We start from the raw sequence: 17,278 nt of genomic DNA, 5'->3' as shown, positions 1-17,278 counted from the left end.
AGAATTTTGTCAGATCTTCCCTCTTGTCAGGTCCAGTCTTCTAATATAGCTCCCATTTTTCTTTTGGAAATCTGTCGCAAAAATTTACCCATTTTTATAGATTCTTTTTCTTACCATTTTCTAGCACCATCAGAGGGTGGAAAGGTAGACTCTGGGGGCTCTGGCATCTGAATTGCTTAACATCATTAATCACCAGGGAAATGCAAATCAAAATCACAATGGGACACTACCTCATGCCTACTAGGATGGCTATTATCCAAAAAAAAAAAAAGCTAAGTATGAGTAAGAATGTGGGGAGTGGGGAAAAGTGACCCTGTGCACTCTCAGTAGGGACATAAATGGTGCTGCCACTATGGAAAACAGTATGCAGGTTCTTCAAGAAATCAAAATAGAGCCACCATATAAGCCACAATCCCACGTGGGGACATTTATCAAAAATAATTGAAATCAAGAACTTGAAGAGATGCCTGAACGCCTTGCATTGTTCATTGCAGCATTATTCATAGCAGCTAAGATATAGCAACATCCTCAGTGTTCATCAAGGGCTGAATGAGTCAGGAGCATGAAATATGTACACACCGTGGAATATTACTCAGCCTTGAAGAAGGAACTCCTGCCGTTTTTACAACCTGTAGGAACTACAGACATTGTGTTAAGGGGAGTGAGCCATCACAACACAAGTCCACTTGTACAAGGAGGTACTTAGAGTCGTCAGAAGCAGAGAATGGATGGTGGTGGTCTGGGCCTAGGTGTGGGGGGCAGAGAGGGAAGGTCAAGGGTTAAATATCAGTTCTGCAGGTAAGTTGTGCAGACCCGCTGTACAGCAGAAATCTGTACAGAGGGTGGATCTCATGCACCGCGGTCCTACCACAATTACATAACAGAACAGCATGAAGCACCACTGCCTTTGACCTGAAATGCCAATTTCAGTGTCAGTGATTCCATAAGCATTGGTTACTAAGCAGCTGAACTCCCCAAGCTGGCTGGTTTCAACTAGTGAAACCACTGTGGGAAACGGCCATTTATCTTAAAATCTGGGTGTACACACATCACAAAACTTAGCATTTCTACTACTGTTACACAGCCTACAGAAATGCATGCATAGGTGACTGTGTTTATGCCAGTTTTATTTATAACTGACTCACGTTGTAAAAACATCAGTGAACAGGCCCCTCCAGCTCCTCGGGGTGAGGCTTCCTGCTCCTTGGCCTGAAGCAGCACCAGGCCACAGTGATCTCTGTGTGCGCATCTGGGCCCGGACTCCTCGTGAACAAGGACACGGTCGTGCTGGATTAGGGCACAGCTGGCCCAGGGTGACCGCTCCTTGACTGGTCCCATCGGCAGGGGCCCCAGGTCCCAGTAGGGCCCCTCCCGAGGTCTTGGCAGTTCCAACACGTGTGTCTGCCTGTGCTGTGGGCCTTGCAGCGACGTGGTCCAGGGTGACTGCACCTTGACTGGTCCCGTCGGCAGGGACCCCAGGTCCCAGTGGTCCCGTGCTGTGGCCTTGCACCGACGTGGCTCAGGGCATCTCAGCACCGGAGAGGCTGTCAGTGCAGCGCAGGCGCGGGTCCCCATCAGGATGGCAGCAGGAGATGTCGCTCCCTCCCTGAGGGGCTGGACGTGAGGTCGCAGTACCTGAGAAGTTGCCCCTCCTGTCACCGTGACCTCTGCTCATCTTCCAGGAGAGAGCCCTGGGCAGTTGGTCCCCACGGCATGCCCCCAGCCCCGTCCTTACCCCAGCCCACGGCCTCCTGCTCGGGAGGCGGCAGCCAACACTGGTGGACCTGCCCACTGGCCCCTGGGGGCCCGCACGGGTCCTTGTCTCCTTCTCTGTCTCCACCTTCGGCAATTAAAGTCAGTTTTTTTCACCCCATGAAGAAAATATGGATTCTTTACAATTTTCTTTTCCATTACTGTTATAGATTAACTCCTTGAAGCCACCAGATTTCCCCTTTCCATGCTTACTGAGAGGCACTCGGGCTGAAGCGACAAGCACCTTCTGAACTCAGTCACACCCGACAGCTTGTGAAGGGCCTTGGAATGTGTGCGATTCTTTCGCTAGGAAGAAATTTATAAGCTGATACTAGACTTCCTTAAAGGCATTCCAGATAATGAGGTAAACACCATGTTTGTTGTGCCAGGGATTCAGTCCCTGGAATGCTATTTACGAATCACCAGCGGAATCTTACCACGGGAAAACAGATTTAGTTTTCAAACACTTAGTTTTGAGAAGCATCTGAAATTCAATATGCACCGAACCTTCAAATGCTTTTGAAGGAGATTGTCTGCTGAAAAGCTAAACATTGAACTCTTTAGCTTCAGGCTCTAGGTCAGGCCACCTGCCCCAGGGGAGCCCGTGTGACGTGAGCACCCAGAAACCCCTCGGGTCCTCCCACCCTGAGCACCTTGAGGACCCTGGGCTGGTACAGAAGTAATTGTCTTTGCTGTTGCCCAAAGCACTTTAAAAGGCTAGTGTGACATTTTCATTCCTAACCACAAAAACAATATAGAATAAACCTTATGACATTCTGATGAAAACATATAATCTAAATCTATTACACATCTGAAAATGAAGCAATAAGCCAATCACAGCTAAGGGTGTTTGTGTCCATGCATTTAAACCCTGTAGTTAATAAATGCACACACGGAGGCCCCCTCCAGCAGCCCCTGTCCGCTGGCCTCCGCTAAAGCTCCCTGTGCTCGGGTCACAGGCTCTCAGGTTACTGGAAACAGCGGAGGAGACGCCACAGGCTCAGCTCTTGGTTTAGGGTCTTTACGCAGGATTTGCTCTCCTTCTGATCTGGGTTTGAATCTCATTACTGCAACTTATGAACGCATATTATCCTGGACAAATGACAGGGTTCTCTGAGGATGAGCGTCCTTGTCACAGGGATCTCCCACTGGAGAGCCCATGAGTGTTAAATGCGTGCACACCAGCACACCAGCACACGTGCCCAGAGTGGCCCGTCCAGCTCGTTAGCCATGCTGTGCTGACAGCTGCATCAGGCCGTTTAACCTGCTGCCATTGTGTACTCAACTGCCCAATTCCTGATAATTTTTCAGAAGTTTTGCTCAAGAAACTCCAAATATAATTTAGTTTTTATGATTCTCCATTTCATATTGTAGCTATGCAAAGGAGTCTTGTGCTGTCTGTTGTTTGAAGAAGACACACACACATCTTTTTTAGTTTCGAGACAAGTGGATGCTTTGCTGAAATGTGACTCTGTCGTAACCCTAGTTTCTATGCACATAACATGACTTAACTAAGTAGCTGTTGTGGAATGACCATCGCTTTTGAATATCAACTTACCCGCAATTGGTCCCTAACTGTTGACCATGTTCAGTTGCTTAACTTTGATCTGATTTGTTTCTTTGTAGACTTTGCTTAGTGTATGTCTCAGTTTCATCTTTGTGAAACAATAGATGATTGGCTTGAAAACTCTTTATCCCAACAGTATTTTGTATAATTTACTAGCTAAGAGCATCAGGGACAAATGTTTAAGAATTAGAGCAGCAGGTGATCTGCAAAGTCACTCCAGCTCCACAAGGGCTTTCTAACCATCTCTCCTCCCTCCACCGTCCGGCAGCTGCTCTTGGTTGCTTTCTCCACGGAGATCAACATTCCTCCTCTGGCTCCCGAAGCTTCCTCTCGTGTGGCCTCACTCTCGCTTCTCCCCTTCCTGTGTCCCCTGCTCCCACCACTAGTGCCTGTCCTCCTGCCCTGAGAGGACAGGGGCCTCCAGCCTGCTTCTAGGTTTGCAGTCACATTAAGCAAAACAGATAAATTCAACTTGCTTCATCTCTTAAAGCAATGGCCCCCAACCCTCAGGCCACATCGACCAACACCTGTCCATAGCCTGTTAGGAACTGGATCCCACAGCACGGAATGAGCAGTGGCTAAGTGAACAAGCTTCATTTGTATTTACAGCCACTGTCCATCGGTTGCACTACCACCTGAGCCCCGCCTCCTTGGTGGCATCAGATTTTCATAGGAGCACAGACCCTACGTGGACAGTGCATGAGAGGGGTCCAGGTTGCGAGCTCCTTATGAGAATCACCCTGAAACCATCCCCCCCATCCCTCACCCCCATCCGTGGAAAAGTTGTCTTCCACAACACCAGTCCCTCGTGCCAAAAAGGCTGGGAACCGCGGCCTTAAATTGTCAAGTGCCAGAGCCGGACGTGGCCAGGGCCCTGCGTGGGCTCAGGCCCAGCTCCATTGCCTTTCTGATCCCGGGGGGGTTCCATGAGTTCAAGCCTCAGCTTCCTTTGCCTGGGAAAGGGGCCAGCAGTTTCTAGTGACACGTGTAAGAAGGGCTTGCACAGAGGAGCTGCCCGATGTGCCAGGAAGCCCACGGCCCAGCCAGGCTCCCACCACGCGGCCCCTCAGGAGCCCTGAGCTCTTGGCGGGATGGCCAGCTATGCCTGGAGGCAGAGGGTGTGAGGGTGGAGAAGCCCTGGACCCCAGGACCTGGGCTTGAGGCACCTGCTCCTGTGGGCTGGCTCACTCATAAGCTGATCGCCATACATCACATGGCGATTACCCCTGTGACGCACTCAGCAGAAGGCACTTCAGTCTGGTGTTAGTAATGTCAAAGGCAACAACATAATTATATAAAGAGCACATAATGCAAAGGAATAAAGGATTTCTCTTTGATCGTCTGTGTTTTCTTTTCAACTTAGCCAGCTTTGTTCACTTTAACTATTCCCGTCTTAATAATAACAGGAGTGAACCAGCCCTGTTCATCACTCACAGTGGTGCCAGGATCTCTGAGAATCACCACAGCGATCTTTGCCAAAGCCTGGAGAGGAGAGCATGTATTACCGAGTGTGACCACTAGGTGGACACCTGCCCACTAACTCCTGCAGGTCTGCATTCAGTTCAGTTCAATTCAGTTGCTCAGACGTGTCTGACTCTCTGCGACCCCATGGACTGCAGCACACCAGGCCTCCCTGTCCATCACCAACTCCCAGAGCTTGCTCAAACTCATGTCCATCGAGTTGGTGATGCCATTCAACCATCTCACCCTCTGTCGTCCCCTTCTCCTCCCGCCTTCAGCCTTTCCCAGCATCAGGGTCTTTCCCAAGGAGTCGGTTCTTTGCATCAGGTGGCCAAAGTATTGGAGTTTCAGGCACAGCATCAGTCCTTCCAATGAATATTCAGGACTGATTGCCTTTAGGATGAACTGGCTGGATCTCCTTGCAGTCCAAGAGACTCTCAAGAGTCTTCTCCAACAAAGATAAAGTAATAAGTTACCTCTGGTGGCTCATACGGTAAAGTGTCTGCCTACGATGCAGGAGACCCAGGTTCGATCCCTGGGTCGGGAAGATCCCCTGGAGAAGGAAATGGCAGCTTAGTCTGATACTGCCACAGTTCAAAAGCATCAATTCTTCGGTGCTCAGCCTTCAGAGTCCTATTCTGGCTTCTGCATCTCTTTTTCCTCTCTGTTCCTGGAACAGGGAATTTTTATAACACTTTCATTGTCCTTTTAGTCATACTTGAAACTTTCTGTGCCTTCATGTAACCCCAAGGCCAGATTATTATTCAAATGGGCCCATTTGATTAAAATACTAGGTGTCTGTCAAGTTACCACAGTTTAGGCCCAGCGCCAGCCGGCCTGCGGGAGCTGCGCTCTTGCGGCGAGGGGAGGGAGCAGGCCTGCACGGAGGGGCTGAAGACAGGGCCGAGCCAATGGGAAGCCAGCGGGTGTGCGGGGGGCGGGGGGGGGCGCTGACGCACCGCCTCGCGGGCTTGTTTGACGCCTTTTATAAGTATCTTTGATCTGGGAAGGGTATCTGGAGCTCATCACCCCAGACACTTGCTCCAGGTCAGTGCTATTTAGAGGCCGCTCAAAGCTGTTTCAGGCAGGAATCCTCTATACTCACAGATAAATCATCACTTCACGACAGACGTGCTGAGCACTCGAGGTGTCAGAGAACAGGAGGCTCACCTGCTCTCCTTGAACCACTGACCCCCAGACCTCTGGGCGGCGGTGGGCGTGGACCCACCTCTCTCTCCTCCAAGGGCATCTGCTCTGCACCCGGTGAGGCAGAGGCCATCGGGTGCCAGGGTCCACGTCACAGAGCCACCTGAGCAGGTCTCAGCCTGCAGCCGCTCCGTCTGCGCTGGATGGCAGTGGACTGTCCCCAGGATGGCGAGGTGAGCGGGGAGAGGCGGGGCGGGGCCGCGGCGGGGGCGGGACATGGGCCGCGGGGGCGGGGCCGCGGGGGCGGGGCCGCGGGGGCGGGGCCGCGGGGGCGGGGCCGCGGGGGCGGGGCCGCGGGGCGGGGCCGCGGCGGGGCGGGACTTGGGCCGCGGCGGGGCGGGACTTGGGCCGCGGCGGGGCGGGACATGGGCCGCGGCGGGGCGGGGCCGCGGCGGGGGCCGGCACCGGTCGTCCTTGGTGGCGCAGCTGCCCTGTTTGGACTCTTCGGAAGGTGGAGGACAGCCGTGCAGCAAGCCCTGGAGCCCCCCACAAATCATGGTGTGAAGTGTGCTCATTGTGGGCTTGTGTGGAGAGGGAAGCGGTGGGGGTCCCTGACTCGGGGTGGGGGCCCCGTGGGCGGGCAGCACAGCAGGGAACCAGTAATGAGAAGGGCGGTCACTGGCGGGACCACAGGGGACCCTGGAGGGAAGAGTCAGGGCACCAGGCCAAGACCCGGGCCGCGAACCGCAGAAAGCCGACGCTCCCCCCAGCGCCTGAGGGCCGTCCTCGGGGGCATCCTGTGAAGATACGTGGACTTCCAGCCCCACCCCCACTGTGAAGAGGGAAAGCCGTGTGCAGGCAGCGTCGGGCAGCGCTCTGGCGGGAGCCGACTGGAGACCACAGGCCTTCCCGGTCCTGCTGGACCGACCTAAGGACTCGCCCGCAAGTGTCCCCCGCAGCTCCCGGCCCAGGGGAGGGCTCCCCGAGGCTCCCCGGGGTCAAGCCGGGGCCACGTGGACGTGGGGTGCTCTTCCTGCCTTTCCGGGGTTCCCCCACCACCACCTCCTCCTGGAGCGAAACCCCAGCGCTGGCGGACAGCTGCAGCGTTTCTCTGGAAAAGAGTTGTTCTCGGAACCAAACCGCGATCTGAGGCTTGAAAAGCGTGACGCAGACAAGCGGGAGACGAGAAGAGAGGCTGGACACAGACAGGGGACGGGCCTCGCCGCAGGCCGGGCAGCAGGCTTCTGGGAGCCTGCCCGGGGGTCACGTTCCCCGCCCTTTGTCATCGTGAGGGAGCACGGCCAGCGTTTCCCACGACAGGAGACAGAAGAGCTGGTTCCCCGTGAAGAACACGGGGAGCCCAGATGTGGGGTTTTAGTCGTTCGAGGCGCAGGGGACCTTTTCAGAGTAATTAGAGCGGGGGCCAAAGAGAGACGGGGTGCGGGCAGGTCCCGTGGTAGGGACGGGATGCGCGTCCAGCAGCTGGCAGGCTGCGCAGGGGGCCTGAGCGGCAGGGAAGGTTCCAGAGCTTCCAGCCGTCTGGAGAAGGGGTCCCGAAAAGCAGCAAGAGCTTTCAGCCGTTTCCGTGAAGCTCCGCTGGGGACGCGTGAGCTGAATCGTAAGCAGAGCCTCGCGCCTTCCTGTCTGCTGAGAGATGCAGTGGTCCTGCTTTCCCCCGACTGACGGGAGGGCAGGGTTGGCCTAGAAACGGCGCTGTGTTGGAGAGCGGGGAGGGGGACGCCCTTCTCGGGCAGCACCGGCTCGCTAAGGTCCTGGTGACCTGGAGCTTCCCAAGGGGTCCGCATGGGGGTCTGCTGGGCCGCCTCCCCGAGCTCAGCAGCCCCGCCCCCGCTCTGCACGCAGCTCGGTCTCGGTTCTGGACTCACCTGACCCGGAGGCCTCGTCCCGGTGGAATAGCCACACGCGTCTCCCTTAGAACCGGTTAACGGACCTGTGACTGAAGGCCGCCGTCTGTGGAGCCGCACGCTTCCTGTGGGCCCCCCACCACCACCGCCGACCAGCGGCCTGCGGCCCCTCACCTGCCCGCGGGCAGCGGGTCTCCGGGCACGTCTCAGGCGCAGCGCCCGCAGGGGAGTCCAGTGAGCGCGCCCCCGGGCACGCTAACGACAGGACCTTAGAGCCCACTCCTCCTGTGCCAGCGCTGAGCTCCTCACCTTCTCACATCCTTCCTTTCCTTTTTCTTATATGTGAGAAGCAGCTTCTGGGGGCAGCGTGTCAGCTGGTATCTTTAGCCATTAACTTTTGTTCATTTTAAAAATGAGGATGGGGAAACCAGTAAGAGAAGTGACTTTTATTTGAAGAAAATGCTTGGAAGTCTAACAGAACATAGAAAACACTCGAAGAAAATGGAATGTGATGAAAACGCGACTTGTAATGCTGCTTGGAGATGGAGCATGTGCCTTTCAGGTCCCTTGGCTCTGTTGAAACAGGTAGGATTTGCCGAGAGTGTTTACATGCCTGAGTTACACCAGAAACGTTCAACCAGGAAGGAAGCCAGGCTCCTGTTTCTGCTACGTGGGGCAAATGTATGGCCCCAGAGCATTGGAGTTCTCTGATGCTTAATGAAAATGCATCTTTTTTGCTTTCAAAATTGACATCTAAGTCCTGGTGTATACCCATTTAAAGTCACTGCTGATGTTATTCATGTGTCCAAAGAGCTGAGCTGTGAAGAGAAGCCTGGTGAAAGGAAAGCATCTTATTTTGCTGTTTACTAATTCTTATAAATTATTCAGCTGGTTGGAAATCCAGGGGTCGGGGAGGGGATTCTGGGATGCTAGAGCCGCTCTCCCTGGCTGGTCCCAGCGCCTGTGCAGTTTGCAAACGTTCTCTGAGCCTGGGAACGTGCACCTTTCTGTATGATGCTCTCACTTATTGAAACTTTCTTGAAAACGCTCAGGATACAACACAACAGGCTTCTCCTGGGAAAGGACAGGACAGTTTTAGCATCAGAAATAATAACTGTTAGGGATCGAAGCACCTCTTATTACATAAAATTCCATGAATTATTGATGATTCTCAGCAGGTAAAATCAAAGGAATCTGTGATCACTTTTGGGAAATACTAGACTTGCAACTCGTAATTTTGAAAATGGAAAGAAAGAGAAAGAATGAAGCATTTATCCTGCCTTTCATATAAAAACCGTACCTCGGAGTAACCAAATAGTTGATAAAGGGAGCTTTCTCTGTGTAGAAATATTTCAGCTAAGTAAGAAAAGAATGACGATGTTAAAATATCAGGACTTCGCTACCCTTAACACATTAATGAGCCTGGGTGGTGACTGTTACCGCCAGTCAATGAGGGAGCGAGAGAGGAGGAGGCGAGCAGACACTAGATCCTTCTTGTCATAGAGCAGGAGTCACCAGGTGATCAGTCTCACCAGAAACGTGGATCAATACCATGAATTTGGTGCAGCATCTTGATCTAAGTATCAATATACAGAAAATACTGGGAACTGACGAAAATACTTGACAAGTTACACATCGGGAACGCAGTCATCAGCACCAGCTGGTGGGACTTCTGGAAGACCAACGTCTCAGTGTCTTCAACACATAGATCGTAAGAGGGAAAAAGAGGTCAACAATATATTTCAAGTTTGAAAACGTGTTGTTAATTTCTTCAAAGACTGTTTCCAGGGTTCAGCCACAGACGTGAACTAACTGGGAGCTGATTGCTTGTCCATACGGTGCAGAAAATGTTTTGGTGTCCCGTGTCTGCTGCTACTGCTGCTAAGTCACTTCAGTCGTGTCCGACTCTTCGCGACCCCATAGACGGCAGCCCACCAGGCTCCCCCGTCCCTGGGATTCTCCAGGCAAGAACACTGGAGTGGGTTGCCATTTCCTTCTCCAGTGCATGAAAGTGAAAAGTGAAAGTGAAGTCGCTCAGTCGTGTCCGACTCTTCGCGACCCCATGGACTGCAGCCTACCAGGCTCCTCTGTCCATGGGATTTCCCAGGCAAGAGCACTGGAGCGGGGTGCCTTCTCCGGTCCCATGTCTATGCATGTGGCAGTAGAGGTGTGCACAGAAATGTACCTTAGGAAGAGCAGCACAACCGCAGAGAGAAGCACAGATTTCCCGGCAGCGTCACTGCTCACAGAGAAGCTGGAAACAAGCTCAAGTCTCCAAACAGCGAGAAATGACCCACAACCTGGCCATGGAGACAAGCCTGGCTTTAGGCCCAGCTGGTTTACAGCCTGGACGTTTGATCTCTTTCCATGAACGCCCTTTGGGTTGGGTTTCAGTTTACCATCTTACGAGTCTTTCTCAATGTACCCTTCTTGGTTCCCTTTTTCTTCTTTCGCTGTTATATTTTGGCTTGAACGGGTGAATATTCATTATCCATTCTGTTCCTCTATTGACTTTTGTCTCTATTATTTATCTTTCAGAAGTTTCCTTCAAAATCACCATTTTTATCTTTATCTTTTTATGGTTTACTCTGACATAGTCTCATCCATCTGGGTCATATAAAGACCTTCATGACATTAAATCCACCCACAGTCTCTCCTGTCTTGTCTGCTGTAATCTCACCATAGTTTGTTTTCTGTGGTGGTTGTTTTAAATAGTCAACTTTTGAAGAATGCAACAGAAGAAAGGGAAACACTGCTTTTATTCATCTTCATATTTACTCTTTCTGGTGTTTGTAATTACTTCTGGACACCACGTTTCTTTCTGATAAAATCTCTCTTCAGCCTGAAGAACTTCCTTCATCATTTCTCAGGCTGCAGATCAGCTGGGAACACATTTATTCAGCTTTAATTCATCTTAAAATGTCTTTATTTATCCTTAATGTTTGAAAGATGGTTTTGCTAGATGCATTCCTAATTTGACATACTTTTTATTCACTGACATTTTCTTCTGCCACCAATTATTATTTTTGTGACAAAATATCCTCTGTGAGTTTTATCATTGCTCCCGACATGGAATAAATGTCTTTCTGCATCTGGCTGCCTTTTTATCTTTCGTTTTCAGCAACTTGCTCCAGGGGCCTCGAGTGGCTTTCCTTGTGACTCTCCTGTTCAGAGTGTGTTGTGCTTTCTGGATCTGCGATTGCTATTTCAGATAATTTGGGGTATTTTCTGCCAATATTGCTTCAGATATATTTTATGCCCCTTCTTAAGCAAAGGAGAAAAGGAAAGATATACCCAATCTAATGCAGGGTTCCAAAGAATAGCAAGGAGAGATAAGAAAGCCTTCCTCAGTGATCAATGCAAAGAAATAGAGGAAAACAATAGAATGAGAAAGACTAGAAATCTCTTCAAGAAAATTAGAGATACCAAGGGGACATTTCATGCAAAGATGACCACAATAAAGGACAGAAATGGTATGGACCTGACAGAAGCAGAAGATATTAAGAAGAGGTGGCAAGAATATCCAGAAGAACTATACAAAAAAGATTTACATGACCCAGATAACCACGATGGTGTGATCACTCACCTAGAGCCAGACATCCTGGAATGTGAAGTCAAGTGGGCCTTAGAAAGCATCACTACAAACAAAGCTAGTGGAGGTGATGGAATTCCAGTTGAGCTCTTTCAAATCCTGAAAGATGATGCTGTGAAAGTGCTGCACTCAATATGCCGGCAAATTTGGAAAACTCAGCAGTGGCCACAGAACTGGAAAAGTCAGTTTTCATCCCAATCCGAAAGAAAGGCAATGCCAAAGAATGCTCAAACTACAGCACAATTGCACTCATCTCACATGCTAGCAAAGTAATGCTCAAAATTCTCCAAGCCAGGCTCCAACAGTACGTGAACCATGAACTTACAGATGTTCAAGCTGGTTTTAGAAAAGGCAGAGGAACCAGAGATCAAATTGCCAACATCGCCTGGATCATCGAAAAGCAAGAGAGTTCCAGAAAAACATCTACTTTTGCTTTATTGACTATACCAAAGCCTTTGACTGTGTGGATCCCAATAAACTGTGGAAAATTCTGAAAGAGATGGGAATACCAGACCACCTTACCTGCCTCCTGAGAAATCTGTATGCAGGTCAAGAAGCAACAGTTAGAACTAGACATGGAACAACAGACTGGTACCAAACTAGGAAAGGAGTACGTCAAGGCTGTATATTGTCACCCTACTTATTTAACTTATACACAGAGTACATCATGAGAAACGCCAGGCTGGATGAAGCACAAGCTGGAATCAAGGTTACCAGGAGAAATATCAATTATCTCAGATATGCAGATTACACCACTATTACGGCAGAAAGTGAAAAGTAACTGAAGAGCTTCTTGATGAAAGTGAAAGAGGAGAGTGAAAATGTTAGCTCAAAACTCAACATTCAGAAAACTAAGATTGGCATCCAGTCCCATCACTTCATGGCAAATAGATGGGGAAACAGTGGGAGACTATTTTGGGGGGCTCCAAAATCACTGCAGATGGTGACTGCAGCCATGAAACTAAAAGACGCTTACTCCTTGGAAGAAAAGCTATGACCAACCCAAATAGCATATTAAAAAGCAGAGACATTACTTTACTAAGAAAGGTCCATCTAGTCAAAGCTATGGTTTTTCCAGTAGTCATGTATGGATGTTAGAGTTGGACTATAAAGAAAGCTGAGTGCCAAAGCATTGATGCTTTTCAACTGTGGTGTTGGAGAAGATTCTTAAGAGTCCCTTGGACAGCAAGGAGATCCAAACAGTCCATCTTAAAGGAAATCAGTCCTGAATATTCATTGGAAGGACTGATGCTGAAGCTGAAACTCCAATACTTTGGCCACCTGATACATAGAATCAACTCATTGGAAAAGATCCTGATGCTTTGGAAGATTGAAGGTTGGAGAAGGGGATGACAGAGGATGAGATGGTGGGATGGCATCACCAACACAATGCCCATGAGTTTGAGTAAACTCCGGGAGTTGGTGATGGACAGGGAGGCCTGGTGTGCTGCAGTTCATGGGGTCACAAAGAGTCGGACACGACTGAGTGACTGAACTGAACTGAACTTTTTCATTGGTATTTTTTCTGGGCCTTATAGTTCATGGTTCATGTCCTATTGAAGTCTGGCTTGGAAAATTTTGAGTATTACTTTACTAGCGTGTGAGATGAGTGCAATTGTGCTGTAGTTTGAGCATTCTTTGGTATTGCCTTTCTTTCGGATTGGGATGAAAACTGACTTTTCCAGTCCTGTGGCCACTGCTGAGTTTTCCAAATTTGCCGGCATATTGAGTGCAGCACTTTCACAGCATCATCTTTCAGGATTTGAAAGAGCTCAACTGGAATTCCATCACCTCCACTAGCTTTGTTTGTAGTGATGCTTTCTAAGGCCCACTTGACTTCACATTCCAGGATGTCTGGCTCTAGGTGAGTGATCACACCATCGTGGTTATCTGGGTCATAAAGATCTTTTTTGTATAGTTCTTCTGGGTATTCTTGCCACCTCTTCTTATATCTTCTGCTTCTGTCAGGTCCCTACTATTTCTGTCCTTTATTGTGGTCATCTTTGCATGAAATGTTCCCTTCATGTCTCTAATTTTCTTGAAGAGATTTCTAGTCTTTCTCATTCTGTTTTCCTCTATTTCTTTGCATTGATCACTGAGGAAGGCTTTCTTATCTCTCCTTGCTATTCTTTGGAACCCCGCATTAGATCTTTCCTTTTCTCCTTTGCCTTTCGCTTCTCTTCTTTTCTCAGCTGTTTTTAAAGCCCACACATTTGATTAACAAAATAGAGCCCACGTGTGCTCTGCACTACCACTCCATGACCTGGAATAATAAAGATCCTTTATATGCAGCAACCAATTACATAAAAAATAAGAAAGAAAATTACATACTGCACAGTAGTAAGTATTTAAATTAAAATGCACAAGGAACAATCTCACATATTTTTTTCACACAGAAGTTGGGCTACAAAGACATCCATTAATTATAAAAGAGTGAGCACCTGCTGGAGGGAGAACAAAGCCTGGGAGCGGGGAATAAACGGGACAGAATGGAAAATGCAGTCACAGCAGAGGGACAGCCTGGGCCTCTGGGGACCAGCTTGTGTCAAGTACAAAACTGGAGAGAATCAGCTCTTTTCTTTTGGTATCTATAATTAAATGAGAAAGAATGTAAAGTCATGATTTAAAACTGGTTTTAGATTATAACAGCACATGAATTATTATTAACGAAGAACTATTGAAATCAACTATATTAAGCAGAGGCTAATGTTTTTAATGCTACTGATAGATAAAGAAGTATATTGACAAAATGATTATGTGTTCCATGAGTTGATTAAATGGCATCTGGACAGTCATTGCACAGAGATACTAAACCTTCCATTATTTTTTGACAGACGGGAAATTATCGAGACTCTTGAATTAAAATATCATCAGCTGTGATGGAAAATCCACTACTAGTTTGTGGGTAAAAATGTGAAGTGAGAAGATGACAGTTTCCTTAATAAAATGACAACGTTTGCATGCTCAGTCACTTCAGATGTGCCCGACTCTTTGCCGTTCCACTGACTGTAGCCCACCAGAGTCCTCTCCATGAGACTGATTCTCCAGGCAGGAATACTGAGGGGGTTGCCAGGCCGTCCTCCAGGAGATCCGGGGATCGAACCTGCCTCTAGGTGTGTCTCCTGCATTGCAGGCAGAATCTTTATTGCTGAGCCACCGGGGAAGCCCATAAAATGGCAAACTTCAGCCCTAATTGTCACCTTTTACATTAAATGAAACTGGCTTAATATACCAACGAAGTCAGGGATTGTCAGAATAAATTTTTCAAATGATGAAAAAAGATATTTAAAAGAAACTCACTTCAAATATAATGACATACGTAAGATCAAAATAAAAGGCTGGAAATAGGTGTACTCCACAAATTTTAATTTTAAACAGTAGGGATTATTATATTTACACAAGATAAACCCTTGAACTAAAAAATTTACCGGGGATCAAGGTAGATATTACTTATGGGTAAAAAGATTGATCTGTGCAGAAAGCATAGCAATCCTCACTGATGAAAAAGAAAGTAGGAGTGTAAATCCATTAAACAGAAAACAAGAAAATAATACAGATCATCAGTGAAACAAAACTAGGTTCTTTTAAAAGAGTTTTAAAATGATATACCTCTAGTGAGACTGAAAAACAGTAAAAAGAGAAAAGGTATAAAATTCCAGTATGAAGGGAAAAGGGAGATATATCACTGTAGATGGAACAGATATTAAAACATAACAAAAATTCAAACCATTCTGTGCACATGAATCTGACAGCTTACACAAAATATACCATTTCCAAAGAAAACACACTCAATGTGAAAAGGAGAATCTGAATATTCATGTAATATCCAAAAAATCAATGTTCTGGAATAGGCCAACTGACGTTATTCAGTTTGTGAAGGAGAAAGAAAAATAAATTAAGAGTTGCGAGCAGACCCTAAGGGTCTGTGAGACGCCCCTATGTGGACCAACATACACAGAGACACAACACAGACACACACAGCTTTGCTGTAAAACCAGACTGAAAGGGGCGTTTCTGACAAAATCTACAGGCTGTTCCGTTCACTGTCTCACGGGAAGGGTTTTCTGTGTAACGAGAGCAGCCCCCACGTAAACCCCCCAGCAGCGCTGGCACCCCGGGGCCCAGGAGGCTGAGTGATGGGGGCTGAGCGTGCACAGTGCCTGGCGCCGAGGACACGGTCCAGGGCCTGGCACAAGTCCTACACGGCGTTAACCTTTAACTTTTGGGAAGTAACCCAGTAGAATCCAAGTAACCTAGAATTCGGCACATTCCAGGACTTTCCTAAGATGACCATGGAATCCTTTTCCAGAGACTTTTGCAACTGAAGATTGAGTAGATATATAAACATAAGCTAATATTGTCCAACTTTGCCAACCCTTTCTCGTCAACTGCAACCTGAGACGTCTCAGACCCCAGCATCTCCTTTTCCGACGTGTGTGTGGCATCTGTGTTTGTGTGTGTGGCATCTGTGTTTGTAGAGTCCATCACACCTGGATGCACTGATTTCTCCCCAAACTCAGTTGTTTCTTGCCTGAGCATCTGTTATAATTTTAGAAAAAAGTGTTTTAGAATTGTTTGAACACCTGGAACGTGGAATTTTGATTTCTCAAATGGAGAATTAGGTGCTTCATCATCTGTCCCACGAAATCACATTGATTCCTCTCTTTGAAAAGGTTTTGTTTACTGAACACTTAGCTGTATTTTTTAAGCAGCTGTTGTTAATAATATATTTTAAAAGGACATTTATAAATATTTATCAAGGAACTTAATTTGAGCAGTCAACTCCTTTTCCCTGTGTGAACACTAGGCTTGAAGAATGTCACAGAAAACATTTTTCTTTCATCTAATTGTGTGATTTCAGCTGGATTTTAACTCGGCTGTTGTGTTGATGTCAGGTGGGGGGAGACTGAATCTGTGCAAACAGCTACGTTTGCACCTGACGCCCTTTGTCAATGCTCTGCTTGTATTGCTTGCTCGTATCGTCCCCACAAACGATAGAGTCTGGGTCATTCCCACAGGGCCCAGTGGGTCGCACACTGTTGTTCAAGGTCAGGCGCAGCTGAAATAGACAGATGGCAAGATCCCACCTCTAGGGCTGATGCTTGACCACGAGATGGAGTCTCGGAAGGGCCAGGAAGCAGGTTGTGCAGGAACAAATATCTTTCAGAGGAATAGACATCAGAACATTCATACCCAAATAAGCTTACACCCAATAAAAAATTAACAATCGGTCAGCGAGTCTGCTGTTGGACCTCTGGCCATAACGCAATCTGACAGCATCCACATCTCACGGCTCACCTCCCCTCATGATCAGACATCCGGGACCAGGGTGAGGGCGACGCTGCAGCTGGGGCGGGGGCTTTCCTGGGGGGCCTCGGGCTGCCAAAGCTTCTGCAACAGTGAAGCCAGGACGTCAGTGATCCAGGCTGTGTCCCAAGGCTCCGGGACAACAGAACGTTTTAGCTGAATCTTAATACCCTTTGGTGCCGTGGTGAGCAGAGTCCTTTAGAGAACGGGCTCTAAACACGCCCGGCCCAGGCTCATGACCATCCTAGGGAGACCCTGCCTTCCCCTCACAGCCCCCCACGGCCCCCCATGCCTGCCCACCTCCCAGCCTGCCCTTCGGTTTCCCCCAAGTGCCACCTACTGGCTCAGGTCTCTGCCCACCACCCACCCTCCCAGGGCTGAACCAAGACGCCTGCAGACACTGGGAGGATTTCAGGGCTCTGCAGAAATGTTGCTTAATGTTGCCTGTTTTTTTCTCAAAATAAATAACCTTGAAAGAGGAAGAAAATATAATGGATGTACAAACTGAATTGCAGGAAATCACAAAGTTTCTGGAGATAACCAGCACATTGTCCCACTGTTGACTGTGCCAGCCAGAGTTTCAGAAAA

At 48.5% G+C, this 17,278-nt stretch overlaps 2 long non-coding RNA genes across 2 annotated transcripts; one reads left to right on the top strand and one right to left on the bottom strand.

The window, feature by feature from the left end:
• Nucleotides 1-1,106: 1,106 nt before the first annotated feature.
• Nucleotides 1,107-6,168, bottom strand: LOC145541061 (uncharacterized). The gene is made up of 2 exons (XR_014078738.1): nucleotides 5,951-6,168; nucleotides 1,107-5,450 (listed from the first exon to the last, which is right to left on the bottom strand). It is a non-coding gene; the product is annotated as an uncharacterized LOC145541061 (long non-coding RNA).
• Nucleotides 6,169-6,355: 187 nt separating this feature from the next.
• LOC145541055 (uncharacterized) lies at nucleotides 6,356-16,152 on the top strand. Its single transcript, XR_014078736.1, has 2 exons — nucleotides 6,356-8,376; nucleotides 14,218-16,152. It is a non-coding gene; the product is annotated as an uncharacterized LOC145541055 (long non-coding RNA).
• Nucleotides 16,153-17,278: the final 1,126 nt, after the last annotated feature.

Source organism: Giraffa tippelskirchi, chromosome 1, assembly GCF_054371585.1.
Source record: "Giraffa tippelskirchi isolate mGirTip1 chromosome 1, T2T-mGirTip1v1.2.pri, whole genome shotgun sequence".
Taxonomy (NCBI): Eukaryota; Metazoa; Chordata; class Mammalia; order Artiodactyla; family Giraffidae; genus Giraffa; species Giraffa tippelskirchi.
The sequence above is the reverse complement of the archived record's forward strand: the minus strand, read 5'-3'. Positions and strand labels throughout refer to the sequence as shown.